Here is an 18,719-nt window from a genome sequence, read left to right as displayed (position 1 = left end):
TATAAATAAAGAAGTAAAACAAAACAAAACAAAACAAAACAACCACCCCTCCCACAAGAAAAAAAAAAAAAAACAAAAAAAAAACACCCAAAACCAAAAACACACCAATTGCTAAACAGAAGACTTAGTTAAAGCCAGAAGAGTTACCCTAAGGCCATGGCATGTTTTTGAATAAGGTGACTACATGAACTTCTTTGAGAAGCTGAGGTTCACTTTTGTATTATGATTTTGATGGGAGAGCATTTAGAAAGACAGAAAGGTAAGAAATGCAAGAAATGCAATATATGCAAAAGGATTAAGTGTTATTGTTGCATACAATCCTTTCTTTTCCATAGATTGTCTGAAAACATGAACTTGCTTTTTCAGAATTGCCGCCTTCTTCAAGCACAGGAGAAATCTATACCTTGTGTCTGGTCTACCAGATCTTCTAACAGGAAAAAAATGTATGTTAATCTCAATCAAATAGTATTTTTGGTCTGTGCCTAAATTAAAGTTGTCCACATGACAAACTCCCCTCCATAATTCTTTCAGAGATATCTCAATACAGGACGTTCTCAGACTAAATAAAGACAAACTTTATCAGCTAAAATAGAGTATAAATGTACTGAAAAATATTCTCAAGAAGGGAATAAGGTTGCTTTAGACATGGGTTATTCCAAAAAGGCCAGGCAGGATAGTGGTTTTGCTTAGAAATATTCATCCTCAAACATCCATTTTCCCAAATGAACTATTTGTCTCACATACCAAGCATATTTTTCTGTTCATCTAGCATTCATTAGTTAATTGTAATTTCCTTTTCTTATTCATTATTCATCTATACTACACTTTTATTTGATGAGAGTTTCCCCACCAGAGACAGATCATTCATTTCAGTCTTAGATAATCCAAGTTAATGCTGTGTTGGTTAATTGTAATTATTCTGGTATGTCACATGCTATTTTTCCTGAATGAATGAATTTAGTGTTTATAATCTGAACAAAGGTTTAAAGAGGTCAGCAGAGTTTGAGTTTCCCAGGAACATGCATTCATCTAATGAGCAGTTAAAGATAGAAAATGCATCCTAAGGATGCTGAAATCACTGTCTTAATGGTTCATGCGGGAAGAGGCAGGTCTGCTTCATTCTGACACCTTGAAGGAAAAAATCACTTATATACCAAGTTGCATTCTAGTGTCTATGGGCCTTGAAACAGATTACTTTTAAAACAGACTACTTTTTTTTTTTTTTTTTTTTAAACAGGATAAAATTTCTCATTGAAGCAAAGCAAAGGATGCCAGGCTGTATAAAGGTGCTTTGAATTATTATATCACAAATTCAAGGCTATGAAACAATTTAGTTTTCTAATTTCTTATATTTTTTATTATTTAATTTAGAAGCCTAACTTCTGAACTGCATTGGATAACTTTTATATGACCTGATTACAGTATTATGGTGAAAATCTTTACTTCTAGCTATAAAACCCTGAGGGGTTTTCTTTTCACGTAAGTTATATCTTTTTCTGAAAGCTAAACAAGTTGTTCAGAACCCTGGTAGAGTAACCAGAATTACGATGTGGTATCTGCTACTGCATGTGTTTTACCAATTTAGAAACCTATAAACCTCAGAACTGGAAAAAGATGTAAAAGTGACCACATGTTCAACCCCATCATTTTCCAGGCACTTCTGGAATATAAGCCATATTGGCAGGTGATCTTTGTGCAATGTTTAGCAGACAAATAGTAGCTTTCAGTTACTTCTCTCTTTTACATCTAAGAAAGGAGCTGTAGACTTCTGAACCTTTACCTTTGCAGAGTGTTTTTAAGCTTATGGCCGAAGTCCCCTTTTCATCTGAAACAATTTAATCTGTAGCACACTCTTAGCTTTCTCCAAGTAACAATAATGTAATTATTTTAATTAATAAAGGATCAAAACATTTCTTTAGTTAATCTATGTTGCTGTCTTCCCAAAATCTACTGCTTAGCCTGTCCAGGAGTTAGAATGAACTCAAAAAAAGAGATACTTACAGGTGATGTTGGATTGTTCATTTCTTTCTTTTGCAGTATCAACACAGAAAGAAGCCTTACTGGCACAGATAAATAATACTTGTTTTACATTTTTCCAGGGTAACTTTTCTAAATTGGTCTGTGAGCAACTTCTGAATTCTCAATATGACACAAGATTTCTGGGAAATGGCAAAGTCACACCTTTACACTCAGGAAGGAAGGAAGTCAAAAAACACAATGATGTAAAGAAAAAATTACATGCCCAAAATTTAACTTAACTTTTAGCAGTAAAAATGTGTCAACTCTGCAAAAATATGTTATGTGGGGCTTATGAAAAGGTTAGACTATTGCTCCAACAAAATAGTTTTAAAAAGTCCTTCTCAGAGACACACTGCAGAGTAGAAGAAATTACCACTCATTCAGACTTGTTATCTAGACTAACTCACAGAAACTGCTGAAGACATTCAGTTGCACTCCAAAAGTTATTTTTTTCTCTTGCAAAGCTCTTAGCTCTGAATTTTCACGAGGAAAAGTCATTCACAGGGTTCTCAGAATTTTGCAATAATACTTAAGTTTTCCAAAAGTTATCTATTTTTGCCTTAGCAAGTTTTTTTAAGTCTGTTTACTGGGAACTTTGAGGATATGTTTTCACTAGGTAAAGGAAAACTAAGTCTTAATGTTTTATGTCATCCTTTAATTTTCCAGTGGTTCTAATTATGCCCAGTGAAAGCTGAATGAATGGCAAAAACGACATGTTCAATTATTGGCCTGAGGTTTAGATGTGTGATTTTCTCTGATTTTTATGTTTTTTTCCTGGAACTCCAAGATTCAAAATAATTTCCATATTTTTCTGTATTTTGAATTAGATTTTTTTTTTTCCAGGTCAAAAGATTATCCTATTGGTAAAACATAATATTAGCAAAAAATTTCTAGATATAAATAATTTTTGCTCAACCCCAGACATATCATAAAAGTTTAATATTGATGTTCAATATTTTTATGCATAACAAATATTTCCAGACAGTGCTGACCTTCCTCATCTTTCTTCCTAAGGAAAGATATTATATTCTTTCATCAGAAAAGGAATGCCATAATCTCAAAGTCTTCTTTTAAAATTATTGGCTGGAAAAACCCCTCAGTTTCTAAATTAAGTGGTTTTCGAACTATAGCCTAGAGTCCCTGGGGAAATCTCCTGGACCACAAGTGACCCACAGGAGGTAACTAATAAAAATATGCCTACTGAAAGCTTATATTCACTCACCTGAGAACTGTTTCCTCAATGGAAAAGTATCTAGGGTGTGCTGCTTCTAAACAAAATCAGTATCTAAGCAGCATAAATTGTTTGTAAAAAAACTTACAGGACAAAATGCATTTATTGTTTATTTTACAATATATTCACGTTAGTATTCTTATACTAAGTACATTAGCAAGAAAACACAGAAAAAAAACCTACACTGTAACTGAAGACTACATTCGAGTTTCGGTTGAGAATGGATTGAGCCTTGCTGGTCAATGCTTATGATGCTGATCTGTGGAGATGATGAATTCAAAGACAGTCTTTGTAGATAAGTGCAAAGCTTAAGCTCTTTTGACCAATATCTGGCTATGTGTAAATAAAATTTTGGGCCTTGAAGAGAGAATCCATATCCAGGAATAAATCTGCATATGGGTTCCTAAATTAAAGCCACATGACAAAAATTCTAGATTATAATAATAAGATGAATCCCACCTTTTTAGCCAGAACTACAAAGAATTTCAACATGTACCCTCTGTGTTTCAATAGTGACAATGCCTCCAGAAGTTCATCTGAGTGCCTCCAGAAACTCAGTATTAAAAACTGACTGGATTTTAGTCACAGATGACTTAACTTTTGTCATCCCTTGGCATGATTCTGTTACCACAGAGACAATCAATTCATCTGAATCAATGCAGTCTGAACAATGGAGTAAATGGAAAACTCCTCACAGCAAGAAATATTCAATTTCATTCCTGAGCGTAGACAACACAAATTGTCTATTCTGTCTGCCAAGCAAGACAATTCCATTGTTTGGAACTTAACAGGAATTGTGGCAAAGGACATGAAAACTCTTTTTGTTTCCAGCAATGCTAAGGCACAGCACCCTGAATCATAAATCTCAATAACTATTTTACATTAGGTCTTGTCAGACTTGGAACATAACATTTGCCATCATAGTTTGGTCACATCTCTTCAACTCCTATTGTCAGAAACCACTTGGTTTCTGTATTATCTGTATTTTGATATTTCTGTGCAAAGCAACTCAAGAATAGAGAACTAATAACAGGTATTAGTAACACTGAATAAAAAAATAGTAATTTTTTTCTTATGGCCTGGTCAATATTCTTTCTCCATTAAAAAAAAAAAAAAAACACCAAAAAACAAAAAAACAAAACCAAAAAACCTTCTTTTGTCTTCCTTCCCCTTCTAGTTTTGTCCTTTCACCTATTTTCAAGAGAAATTGTAGTTAGATAAGCCACTATTTGCTCCATCCTTAAACACAATTATGTAACAAGATTATTTATGGGTAAAAAAACCACAAAACATATCAATAAGAAAGCATTTTTTTCTTAATAAGCATGAGTTCACTAATTATAAAATTCATGGCAGTCATCCAGTTATTTCCAATAGCTCAAAGTTTTAGACTCTGTAACTCTATCACTCTTCAACACCGTGTGATTTTTTTTCAGTTACAGTCAATGGAGGAAATAATATTGCTTTGGAGTATTAAAGAAAACTGGTGAGAAAACTCTTTTGAGTTATGTTTCATAGATCTTGCAAAAAAAAATTGAATGTTGAAAATAGATTTTTTTTTTTAAAGAACTACATTTTCCTTAGCTATGTTAAGTATACCAGTTAAACTCCATTCCACAGTTTTTGTTCAGTTTGCATTATTTTTGAAGGCAGATTTTTCCTATGTGAGGCAACTACAAGGCTGAAATAATTAAATAGGTGTCTGAAATACATTCTGGTGGCTTTCATTTTTTGAAACATACTATGATGCTATTACAGTTTAACTAAAAGGAGCTTTACAGTATAATATTCACTATAGTTATTAAGGCATGAAGTATTGAAAGACATGAGCTTTAGCAGAGCAACATTTTTGTGGGGAGTAAATCTTTGACTTTTGAAAAATAAATATTTCTTTAATCACATATTACAGACATTTTAACCGCAGATTTCTGAACAGCACATCTGTTCCTATATCCACAGTGACGCATCATGTGGTGACATTTCCTATCTATTTATGTCAATTAGGCCACTTTGCATCAGTAATACACCATGCTTAAGAGAATAGGGAATTCTTATAATATAGAAGACTATATACCTAACTGGGAATATGCATTTGCCAAAAAGAAAAAAGAAAGGTTTAGGACCCAGTTCTGATTTCAGTGGCAGTTTTGGCCAGTCAGGCCAGGATGTGGATGTGGACTCATGAAGGAAAAAGATATGGGTATGCAGTATGAATGCAAGAGACTCTATTTTATAAGAAAAGTGCAGCAAGTAAAATATCTACATGTGGAAGGGTATTGATGTTTTTCTGTCTACATTTAACATTACTGTCCCATTATATGTCTGATTTTGATATCCAGACTCTGCTAGTTTTTATAAGGGAACAGCAGTTTCTGAGATGATTTTAAATGTGATCTGCTGTTACTTGTTTCCTATTTGAGATACTGGGTTTTTAAGTGTCTGGTATTTCTGATTTCTTGGAATGTTTTCAAATGGCTTCTGGTATAAAACCAAAAAATTTGGCCTAAAAATATAAAATTTTTTGAGTTCAGTCAGTAGTATTGACTGTTAATATCACTGAAAAGTTTTTACAGTGTGATGGATTATCCATTGAAAGTCAAGCAATACAGAAAATAGAGATTAAAGTCAGCCTGGATAATATTAAGTATGCACTGCTCAAAATGAAAAATCAATTACTCAGATCTAAAGTAGGTAAGAAATTTCTCAACCTGTAAATGAGTGATCAAGTGAAGATAAAAAGGCTTATAGCCTCTTAAAAATTCACCATTCAGTGTTTCATGCATGGCTTAAATACCAACTTGAAATGTTGTTTTCTGTGGCAGACGTGGCAGAGTAGCCCCAAAGTGAAGTAGCAAGAGGGTTTGTTAATACATGCTGTAATCTTCCTTCCAAACTCAAATAACTTTCTCATCCTTAGAAATGAAAGACTGTTTAAAGATTTCTTATAAAGTGACATACCTAGCAGAAGACAATCTAGCTATTAAAAAATTTAATAAAATGACAGTTTTACACATTTGAGATTAAGCTCACTAACATCAGCTTACTTTTCTACTTGCTGTGTTTATGCACGTTTACCTTCAAAATGACCTTACTGCAAACACACCTAACTCTTGCAGAGTTCGTGAACAAATCTTGAAACTATGCCTAAAGTAATTTAAGAACATAAATTCTGCCCTGCAAGACCCTAAAAGTAAACAAAAATATTTTGAGTTTACATCAAAGCTTGCCAGCATAAACAAAATGGGAATTGGTAAATTCCCTCTCTTCTATTCCACTGACTTCACTGTCAGAAGAATGGTTCCTTTTGACATTCATTTACTTCATTGCAAAGTGACTATACAACACTACTTTTCTGAGAATGATATGCAGGTACTTTGTAGATACAGGATTACTTGGATTACATTAGGAATGCATTTCCACATATGCAACCTTTGTCTTCCTAAAGAATAAATAAATACATAAATTCATTTGCTAAAGCAAAATACAAAATCTTATTATATTGCATTCTTGAGAGGTACCAACACGTTAAGTTCAAATTCAAGATTAACTAAATCTTTCAGTTTATAATGTAACTGGAAGTCAGCAACTAGTGCTGTATTTGGAGCTTCTAATTTTTTTCTCAATTTTTGTCACAAAGAATTTGGGAGATTTCAAATGAATATCTTCCACTCTCATGTCCTAACTTCTCAAGCCATCTTTTTAATTCTCTATTATTTTCAGAATTTTACCAGGTGTAAACTTGGCCTTTGTAACTGTACAGGCACTAAAAATGGATCCATTTCTATCCATAATCACAAGGACCTGTAGTATACCACAAAAGAGATGAAAGCTAAATTTTAACCTCAGGATTTGAGGGCTTTACATCTCTGCTACAACTGGGACCCCGTTATTTTTACTTTTACCAAAAAATCATCAAGCTTCGATTAATATCTTCAGCATTCGCTTCTTTCTTTTACAAGCTATGTTGAATGAAGTCAGGAGAATTAGCAGTGGCCTATCTGAATATATCGTCAATGGACTTTGAAAGATCTGTTTTCTAAAGAATAATCTAACCCATACCAAAATTGCCACATGTATTTTGGATCATTTTCTTCTGTGAAAAAATGACATGGATCAAAGGCGCTTCAGAAGTGATAGACATTCCACACCTGCTCATGGAATTGAGAAAACAAAATAAGCAAGACGCATTTATGTAGCAGAGTCATTCAACACACAGGCCTTTGTGGCAACAATGAATGCAGCTAACCTATGACCTACCAGGGAGTCACTCTCCCATTTGGGATATTCTGAAGAATATCTAGAATAGCAAACATAGAAAGCAATTATTGTGTAGAAAAAAAGCATTCTTCCAGGAACTGAAACTCGACAAGTCCTAAAAAGTGAAAATTAGGTCTAACAACTAAGAATGAATATTATACAAGTACAACATGAGCATAGATGTAAACAACTCATCGGAATAAATTTATTGCTAGTTTACTCTCAAGACATCAGAATACATTCAGAATAATTCCAACAGTTGTCTGCTCTGGGTGTGGTCTATTTTTCATTAGGGATATAGATGATGGAATAGAGAGCATTCTTGTCCAATTTACAAAAAAACTATGCAGAGACAACCCCCAAGCTTTTGGCAAGGCAGGATTTGAATTCGAAGTTGTCTCAGCAGAAGTGGATTTTAAAAAACAGGAGTCAGTTCAGTGAGAGAACCAGTGCTACCCCAAGGCTGGAATAATAAGCTGAATATACAATGAGAAACAGCAAGTTAGTCAGCGACAAGGAGGAGGCTTAGAGAACTACTCACTGAATGTGAGACATCAGGACCATATCCATTGTGATGAAGCTATTATCCAAATTCTTTGAAAATAAAATAATGTCATTTAAAAATTTAATTTGCTTCATTAAACTTAAGATATAGCCTCTGGAGAGAAGAGCCTCAAAGTGGAGTTCAGTTTGCAACACCAGTAAAAACCTCTAGAAGAATGGTAAGTCGTCTGAAAAATACAGTACATTGACAAAGATACAGCTAGAGAGTAAAAGGCATAGAAAGAAATTAGAAATATCTCCAAATAAAAATGTGGCTGCAGTAGAAATAAAAGGAATTACTTATTTTCCACATTCATTGCTAATAAAGGGTAATAGATAAAAAGTAACAGATGACATAGAACAACACAAGAGAAAACACAAACTAACAAGTCAACAAGCTGGTAAGAGTAAACACAGGCAAAAACAGTTCAGGAATATTGCAGTATCTCCATCAGAAAATAATGTTTACTTGGGTAATATCCTGATTTAGGAAGGGAATATGGACTAGACAAGGATTCTGTCAGAGTGAGAGGGTTCAGTCAATTTTCAAAATATTGCTCAATATGCCCAATATCCCCCAAATTCCTGAAATCTTGCGATTAATATTATATCACAAATATTGTATTCATAATGGTGGAAATAATCACTAAAAGCAATTTCACAGCAACTTCCTCATTGTGGGCCAAAATCTAGCAACAATATCTTTCAAGTATTTTTAATGAGAAAAAAATCCGCTCTGAATTTTAGTCTAAGACTGCTGGTGCATTTACTGCACAAGTAGAAGATGGTTAGATGATCAGTAGTAACTCCCCACCATTATCACAATACAGTTTTAAAACAAAATTGCACTGTGTAGAATTAGTTTCTTGAAGCCCTCGATAGTTTCATCTGAGCCTGACTATGCACCAATCAGCATCTGAATTCTGTTTTCTATCTAGATCAGCTGTATTTAAGACAGAAATTCTTCAACAGTTTTAAAAAGCGTAACTCAAATAATTAGTCTATTTGGAAGTGGACACCAACAAACAAGATTACATAGATCAAAGCCAGAAAAAAAATCATACTGATGATTGGAAATCCATCATGCAAACAAGAGTGAGCGGATATAACATAGGTAAATTAGAAAAATTAAATGCCTTGATCAAAATGTGTCAATACTACATAGTTTCAAAGACAGGAGAAACACACTTTTGATACTGCTTTTTTATTTTATAATATTTTTCCATGTTTTCTTCACTAACATTCAGAACTGTAAGTGGGTTAGCATATTTACACTGTCTCTTCAAACTTTTGAGTCACCAAACTGTAAATCCATAGCTAAAATATTTTTAGCCCCACTTATAATTTAATAAATCTTCTCATGCACACAGTTATTGAGAAAACTGTGAAGAGAAACATACACTGAAAATGTTCGGTATCTGTGTTTCCAATTACTATTTATTTGATTTTTTTGCTAAACCTTACTAATGCTTAATACAAATTGCTGTAAAAAAGTTGTAACTCTAAGTATCTTTCCATCAAAATTTGATATTTTATAGCTTTCAGGATCCCACTTACTTTTTTATATGGAAATTGCATTCAAACTAGTCTATGGTCATGCAATTAGAGTGTTTTATCTAACCATGGTGGCTACACAGTCAAACCCAGATTTGTTTAGTAAATGGATCAAAAGCCCTAGGGGATGTGGTGTTCTATTGGAGCAAGCCAAGAAATGTTGACTGGACTCTTAGTAAATATTTAAACCACAAAAACTGGATGGGTTAAATTATTTTCCCTTTAGGCCTATTTTTGCTGCTAAACTGAAAGGTGAAAATAAAAACCAGCAATAACAACAGTCAAGAATCCTATTCAGTGCGATTCAAATAATCCCCATAAGGAAGAAATAATTAAGACTGATCATCTACTATAGGATATTACTACATTATTCTAAGCAACCAAGTATCACTTGGAGAAAGACCTTCCCAATTATTTCCCCAAAGTTACTGCATTCACAGACCTTTTCAAAGAAAGGGTATGAAAGAAAAAAAAAAAAAAAAAGCAATAATCTTTCAGAAGTCAGATTCTAGAAACTCTAAAATAGGAAACCTTTGAGGTATTTTAGTCTTTTTGCTTATTTTTATCAATTGTGCACAATAAGAAGACTTTGACCATTACTACTTCAAATATATTTAGTTGTTAATTCCTGTGGCTCTTACTGACCTTGAAACTGAAACCGCACTTAAGGAAAGACCATTCCTCAATGGAGACAGCTCTGCCTAAGCCATAGCTAATCACAGGCTCCACTGAGGCACATATAGAGCCCAAAATGCATTAATCTCTCAAAAAAAATTTCTATTTAATTTCTTTGCACAGCCAGCAACTTTTATTACCATGCTTTTGATCAAAACCAGTGAGCAAGCATATGAAGGAACAGACGTCCTAGGAACGAAGTGCAGGCTGCTCTAAAATATTTTCTTAATTAATCTCAATCTTCTCTAATGGGGCATTAAAGTCTGGCTGTATGTTTGGTGTCATTTTACATGATGAATAACCAAAGGTTCAAATTTCCTGTCCGAATCTTGCAGAATTTTTAATTATTGTAAAATGGCCAAAAAAATCAGGCAGAATATTTTCTAGAGGAAATTATTATTTATCATCCATCAGCTGACAAACCCATTAAGAAGCCTTATCAGAGAAGTTTGCAGCATATAATATCTTGGGGATAGTCCACATTATATGCACTATCATGAAAAAGTAATCAGATAGAAATCACATTTTCATTCTACAGTTTCCCAAGCAGCTGTAACTAATCCAAGGTAAGTTAGAGATGCATCAGGACCTCTAATTTTGAATGTCATCATCTTCTTTATACATAGCACTTTATATCTCTATAAACTGTCCCTTCTTTTATTTATGTCTCACATACATGCAATAATGTGCTAACTTAGAATTGGTGTGGGAGTCATCATTTGGTTTATAAGTTTCTGACTTGTGCTGTTAAGTTCTCAACAAATCTCATGACTAAGGTTCTGTTAACATATTATTTGCACAGAATTCCTTTGCTCTTAAAAATTGTGATGAGTAATTGCACATAAAAGGGGAAAGCATTCTGCGCCTCTTTTGAGTGTGTGTAATATTAAAGTATAAAAAAGAGATAAATCTAGCAAGGGAAAAAAACACCCAAACAACTTATTTAATTGCAAATTGATATAAATGCATGGAGTAATCTGTTTCAATGTGCAGTGTGAGATTCAAACATGATAATATGCATCCACATGACATTCTGCTCAACGCTTTCTGAAATGGCTGCACACTGAAATAAACATGATGAATTTCAACCCAGAGAACGAGCTTTCCAGAAAGTTATAAGAGCTTGAAAATTGCTGTTTGAAAAGAATATACCTTCTGAGCTATAGAAGGAACTAGTTCATCTAAAGTTTCTGAGTTTTATTCAAATGAGTCAAGAGTTACAAAGAAAGAATGTATTTTGACTGCTTTTTAAACAATACATTGTTCAATTTTTTTATACTGAGGGAGTGAATTAAATAAGCAAACAAAAATTACAAAATTCTAAACCAGTTTTTGGGTAGTTAATTGAAATAATTTGTGGGTTCAAGAAATGGAGTTGCAAAAATATTTCAGAATCCTCAGTTTAGATCTCTGCCAGCGCAGATCTCATACCTCAAGCCTCTTTTATTGTGAGAAAGTCCCACAGCAAACATTCATGATTCTATACTAGAATCACTTTGCTACAGTCTTTCCAACAATATTTGCACATTTACCTGAATCTCTTTGCAGAGTTACACTTCACTTCTTAGCTGAGTACCAACACAGGTGGGGATTCTGAACACAGCAACTCTTTACTTGAGAAAGCAAGCATAAGCTGGTCCTCACATCATCATTATACTATAGACTTCCCAGAAAATTACTTCCCCTTCCAGAATCCTGGGTAACTACCATAGCACTTTATGCTCCACATATGTCAGGTGTGGTGCTTTTTTTTTTTTTTTTCTCTCAGATCTTTTGAAATAGTGCTTTTCAAATAATTGTCTCCTAGTTTTGTCACTGTTAAATGCTAGGTGAGCCATATGGATTTCTCAGTACAAGGTTTCAAATTTCTATATTGATAAATAAATAAAACAAATGTAAGAAGAGTTTCATGTGAAGGGAAAAAGGAAAAACAAAATAAAAAAAGACATGCTACACCACCCTGAAATCTTTATCAGTTTCCTATCAAAGCCAATAGATCATAGGGTGAACAATTTAACTGAGTAAACAAAGCTATTCTAAAGGCTTCATGTTTTCATTTTTGTTTCAATAGATGCTCTCTGAAGCAGGAACTCTTCTGAAAGTCTGCAGGAGACAAAGTCATTAATGTTCTTTGTGGCAAAGTATCTTGAACCTAAAAGTTATGTTGAAATCTGTAATGTGCATGCTTACGTGGGTTACAAAATGAAAAGTATTTATGCCCTTGCTTAAAGGCAAGTATGTGCATAACACTGCTGAATGATAATTTGATGATTGCTCACTGTCTAGAATAATTGCTCTTTTAGAGTGTAAGATTCTTGTGTAACTCCCATTTTCTTCAGTGGGAGTCTTTTATTAGCGTCAAGAAAAATTGGAAAGAATTTGGTATTTGCATGCAGAGTTACATGTTACCACTTCCCTCATCACTTGACACTCAATATATGCTGGAAGAGTGTTGTTAATGAGGAGAAGAGGTAACTTGGAGGGGAGAGGAGACAAAACCCCATTAGTTTCTCTGTTAAATCTATGCCTGGAATTTTATGAAAGGACTCAAAGAAGTTGTAAGGCAAGAGTATCCGGTCCTCACAGCTATTTGCTCAACAGCCAGTGACAAGTTCAGATGATGTAATGCTTCTAGCACGTACATTGTTACTTAAGTGAGTTGCTAATTAATTCCATGCTGAGAGAGATTCGATTGGGTGTCAAGCTACTCAGAGTTGGTCTCTACAGCTTAGGGAATGTTTCTGCTTCAAGTCCCTCTGCTCTTGCTGTGCAGTCTTCTCTTGGCAAAGAATTTTTTTAATTTTCAGGGATGTATTGTTTAGGCTCCCTCCCCTCCATTTCCTCAGGGCTCTTAATTGCTACACAGAGCACATTACAAATGCTGCTCCCAAATGATTCTACCAAAATGAAATTTCTTGTGTGTCCTGGAAAATTATCATTAATTGATTGACACCATAAAATCATTCTGGCAGTAGTTTTCTAGGATGGGATGTTGTCTGTAAGAAGAAGTTTTAAATGGAATGGAAAAGCCATTTGAGAATGACCCTCTTAAAATATCTGTGAAAAAGCACAATGCACACATATGCTCTAAGGACGGATGTGCTTTTTTTGGTTTTTTTTTTTACATGCAGATGCTTTTCAGTATTTGCTCTGGAAAGCAGCTGTAGTGATTGGCTCATATGCCAGGAATAAAATACATGTCCATGCAATGAGCTTGCTAGATAAATTAGACAAGGCCTTCAACCTCAGTCATGTTTAGAGGTCTAACACCTACACACAGTTCCTATTTCCAACTGAAACAACAGAAGTTAAACATGTACCTAAGAACCAGTCATAAAAATACTTTCAAGAAACTGATCCTTAGCAGAATCTTGCAATAGTAATAGTTCATTTCTTAGTGATATTTCTCATAGACATTGAATATTAATAATCTGAGGAACGGAACCGGAAATAGCCTATATAATGCATATAAATAGAATATCTTATTTCTTTCCATGGAATATAATATTTTCTGAAGTGATGGAAAACAAACTGTGATGCTCAGGCTTTTTATTTACAAGCTGGAGACAAATATATCTTCCTGCTTTAGGTAGATGGTTTATAATCTTCAGCAAGAATTTTATTTATTTATTTATTTAAATGAAGACAAAACAGTGAAGAAAGGGCATTGAATTACACACATACTTCTCATTGCTGAAGTCACTGACCAGAGCTAATATGAAATAAACCCTTATTAAAATGTATTCACAGAGTCAGAGCTGTCTGTCTGGGACTATCTGCTCTCATAGGTATACAAACACACCAGCATGCCTGCATCAAGGCCACACTTCCGTGCCAAGGCCTGGCACTACATCACAGGTTACAAAACAAAGCTTCCAGCAAACACACAAACTTCTTTCACAGAACAACTCCAGACAGTAATACACCTAACTCATTCATTGAATTAATAGTTAGATATGATCTATCTGCTTGTAATGCTGGAATTTCATTCAGGATGTATGCTATTTTTTTTTTTTTTTTTTTTTACAGTTCAAAGGAACTGCCTAAAATTCTGTATCTATCTGTTTCAGCTTTATTCCTATTCTCTTGTAAGATTACCTATACCTGGGGCACATTTCAATTAATTATTAGGAATTGTAACATTTCACTATAACTACTTAAACATTATTGCAAATAACCCATTCATCCAATGTATTGGGACAGAGATAATTAAAAGTCCCTAAAAGAGATTAGTGTAGGTTTGCTGAAAGCCAGCTCCTCTGAGACAGTCATGAAATATTCCCAAATGCCAACTAGACTTTCTACTGGAAGTACAACACAGTACCCTGAATGCCATGCCTATAAAATGGCAACAGAAAAGCTGCTTCATATACTTGATTTATATGGTGAATTTATGAAGACAGTAAAGGTTAATCTAAGACAATAAGATACAAGTAAACAATCAAAATCCATATTATATTTATTGCATTTTCAGCTAAAACTTTGATTGTATGATAATTCACGAGCAATAAAGCGTGAAGGGTGTAGCTGGGATTGATAGAAGTCCTCAGAAAAATGCTTGAATGTCTTAATTGTTTACAAAGAGTAAGATTAAAACCATTTCAATTCAAAAGTATGCTCGTGTCCCAAGCTAGATTTCTTGTTTAGAAATACTATAATTCACTAGAGGGCTTTTTGGCAATATTACTCCTAGACTCTCTTCAGGTGGCCCTAAGTGCATTAGCAATAGATCCAGTATTCAGAGAAACAGCTAAGTGGCAGAATATCTGAATTAAAATGGATATGTCATTGCACCAAGCCTTGACCAGGTTGCTGTCAGGATGATTTGTTAAATGCAAAATCAACAGGCACTCCATAGAATGATATCTTGGCAAAAGCTCCAAGTTTTTTGTGTTATATGTAATAATGACTTAATTTCTTTCTGTGAAAGAAAGCATAAGGAAGGGTCAGATTAAATTTCTTATATTCAAACTTTCAAACTTAGGAGATACCAAATGCTGATATCAAGATACTGTTTTTCTCATATTAAAAACAATTCAGGGACTTAAATCTAGAAACTTATCCTCTTCTGCTTGTTTATGGCAGTTCAGAAATCCTACAGCATCTAAAAGCTGCAGACAAGTTTTTCATATGGAAGCTGGCAGAAGTACAGAATTGTCTTTAAGGCTATTAAAGGTTTTCAGAACACACTAATATATTTTTATTCCAAAATCCTCTAGTAGATGACTGGTCCTTCCTCTGGACAGCAATATAGATATGCTGACACATTACAAGGATTTTCCTCCATGTCAGTTCAATGCTTTTCACTTAATAACCTAAAACAAGTAGAAAAATGTTACATCAATGTTGGACTTGATTTCAGAGTCTGTTTTCCAGAATAATTATTCTAAAATTGATTCTATGATAACATCATCTCAACCACAATGAGCATCTAAACCTGACTTCAAAGGCATGAGACAAAAATACATCATTTTCTCTAGTAAACTAAATATGGACCCAGGTTTAATGCTCTAGCTCTGAGGGCATGCTGCACAACTCAGCCTGAGTATAAATAATTTCCTGTGTTTTTTAAATCTGTATGTCTTTCCTCTCAAAATACCTATTCTCACTTCTCACTGGGAATAACCTCTGAACAATTATTTTCCCAATATTTCACCAAAACAGTATCTAAAAAGGTCCTATCAACTGTTAGGAAGAGCAGTGCCAGAGCCCATGACCTGGCCAGAGAGTAGCTACACCTGCAAAAACAGTAACAGTACAATTTGGTATATAACAGGCACATAATACTTCAATAGTTTACATAATACATTGCAATGAAAATAGTGGCATATTAGTGTTAGATTACACACAGGAGTTATGGAAGACTCTGTACCTCCTCTCCCAGGATGTCCAGGAAGTCCAAAGTATCCTAAGTGTCACCAAAAGTGAATAACTACACTCCTTGGGAATAAGGCAGTGGGTGTGCACTTGGGGTGAACTGCATCTCTTTTGTGGCTTTATTAAACATGTTGAAGGATTCTCTAATGCTTTTAGTGGGACCTGGCAGGTATACAGAAGTCTCCATATAGACACCTAAATTTGTGTCAGTTTAATTTAATCTAACCCACAACTAGAATAAGTATTATCCTTATAAAACAACCTGCAATTATTCAACACAAAAAAAATATTTTTCTCAAGAGAGCATCCATATTTTTTTCAACTATCATTGAGCTTCTATCTTTGTCTTAGTTTCCAACTTGGAATTTTTTAAAAATTATTATTTACTTGAAAATTATATGTATATAAAATATGATCTATATGAGATATAATATATAATGTATAATAGTACATATAATGGCAGAAAGCAACACTGATCTAGAGATGTCCCAATCCTTCTAATGAGCCAAATTGAGCAATATATTCAGAGGTTATAGACTATCATAACTTTACTGACATTTGCAATTCCTTTACATTATAGAAGTGCTGTGTTTGAGCCTGTTTCCCTAAGCTGGAGATGCTAAGCACTTTAAGCATAAGCACAAGATCCTTGGTGGCATAATGCACCACATCCATCTAAACCACAGTTTTAGTCCAGCATTTTTGTGTAACAAATACTTTCAGATATCTGGCAGGATAAAGTGATCAAGATATTAGGCAGTTAAAAGCACTGATAGTCATCGGGTCTTCAATTAATCTAGATTTTGTCAGGGTAAATTTGGGTTTTTTTCCTCCACATACTTGTTCTGAGTGTCTAAAGAAATAAAATTATACAGCCCAATACATCTTTTTGGACAACAGAAATTCTATACCTCGTGTGAGGCTAAATCAAATGAATACCAACCTCAAGCCAATTATGCAAAGATGAATAGGTTGCCATATGGGTAACTGACATAGTAATTATTTCTCTTACTGGAGATACTGAGCATGTTTACACTCATTGTATGAGAAGTACGGCTTGCTGCACATGTTGGTTTGGGGTTTTTTGAATTCTTTTATGCCCATAATAATAATAAAAAAAAATCTTTTAAGACAATTAAAATATAAACCAGAAGTTGTTTAAAAAATTAATATTTAGCAATAACTCTCTGCACTATATCTCCCTTATATGTGTGTGGAGACAGTTCTAATATGAAAAAAAAATATCTGTATCATACACCATATCCTTAAACATTTTTTTTTAAATTGCAGTATTTTTTTAACATGGCTAAAACTGGTAAACAGTTTGTTATATAAATAATCCTCATAGAAAGCAATTTAAGAATGAAATTTATGGCAATATCATTAACCCTCTGTATATATATGTATGAGAGTGTAGCTACACAAAAGGAATTGATTATTTAGAATTATGTTAATATTTATCATCGTGCCGAATTAGTCTAAGACCCATGAAATACTTAAGCCCAGCCTGAGAACAGTTAATACAAGGTAAGTGGCTTTAGACACTCACATCTTTGTAGATAAAGGTGAATTTCGCGCACGAATGTAAATATACATTGATTTTGCCATGCAGTCATTTAAAATGTATAATGAATTATCCTTAGAGACTACAGAAAACAACTGCTGTGATTTAAGAATGGAACTTATGGGTCTTTACCAGCAATATAAAATAAGAGGCACTCTCCAAGGGAACAGATAGTATAAAAATTCCAGAAATAGCCAAATAAAACATGAACTAAATTATTCTTTCTTGTCTCCCATACAAAAACAAGAAAAAATGTTTTGAAATAAAAACCTCCTTTAGCTTTGGTTTTTTGTTTATATAAAGGCATACAAGCAGGCATGCAAGCAATCACTAGGTAAGGATTTATGTTGAGATGTATGCAGAGAAATAAATGTGAGTCTCACAGAGGGTACTTAAACAAGTTTTAAAAATATATTTCTTATAAATTTTCTTTCCTACCCTAGAATCTATTTAGTTATACTCAAAGAAATACATAAAATGGTGCGAAAATCTGCTTTTGTAAAATTGTCCAGTGTCAGGTATTGAATCATAATATTTGTTATGTCTTTTAACCTTAGTCACAGCACGTGAAGAGGCAAAGTAGATTCATGGATGGACATTTTTATAACAGTCCTTTCATTTTTCTTATGGAATGATTAAGATTTCAATGATGTTTTAGTATATGTTTCATTAATATAAAAAGGGCAAGAGGCAAAGTCAAAGTTTCACGGTTTGATTGCCCTCTCCAATCAAAATGTTCAATAACTGCAATGAAGTGAACTCTGCTAACACTGCTCACCTTTTTTCATGGGACAATAAAAAGACTAGAGATGATGTTTTGCTTATTAAGACTAGTAGTGCAAGCAGTAGTGCAGTCTTTATGCTTGGTCTCTAAACAGGGTGAATTTCACCTGCAGGCAACCTTGGCCTTTTGTACTAGCAATTATATTATTATAAAATATGAGTTTTGCAGATGAACTAAATCCCATCTAGAGTGTTCACCCAGAAAAAGCAGCACTG

This window comes from Sylvia atricapilla, chromosome 1 (genome assembly GCF_009819655.1).
Source record: "Sylvia atricapilla isolate bSylAtr1 chromosome 1, bSylAtr1.pri, whole genome shotgun sequence".
NCBI classification, from domain to species: Eukaryota; Metazoa; Chordata; class Aves; order Passeriformes; family Sylviidae; genus Sylvia; species Sylvia atricapilla.
This window is presented reverse-complemented; position numbering follows the sequence as displayed.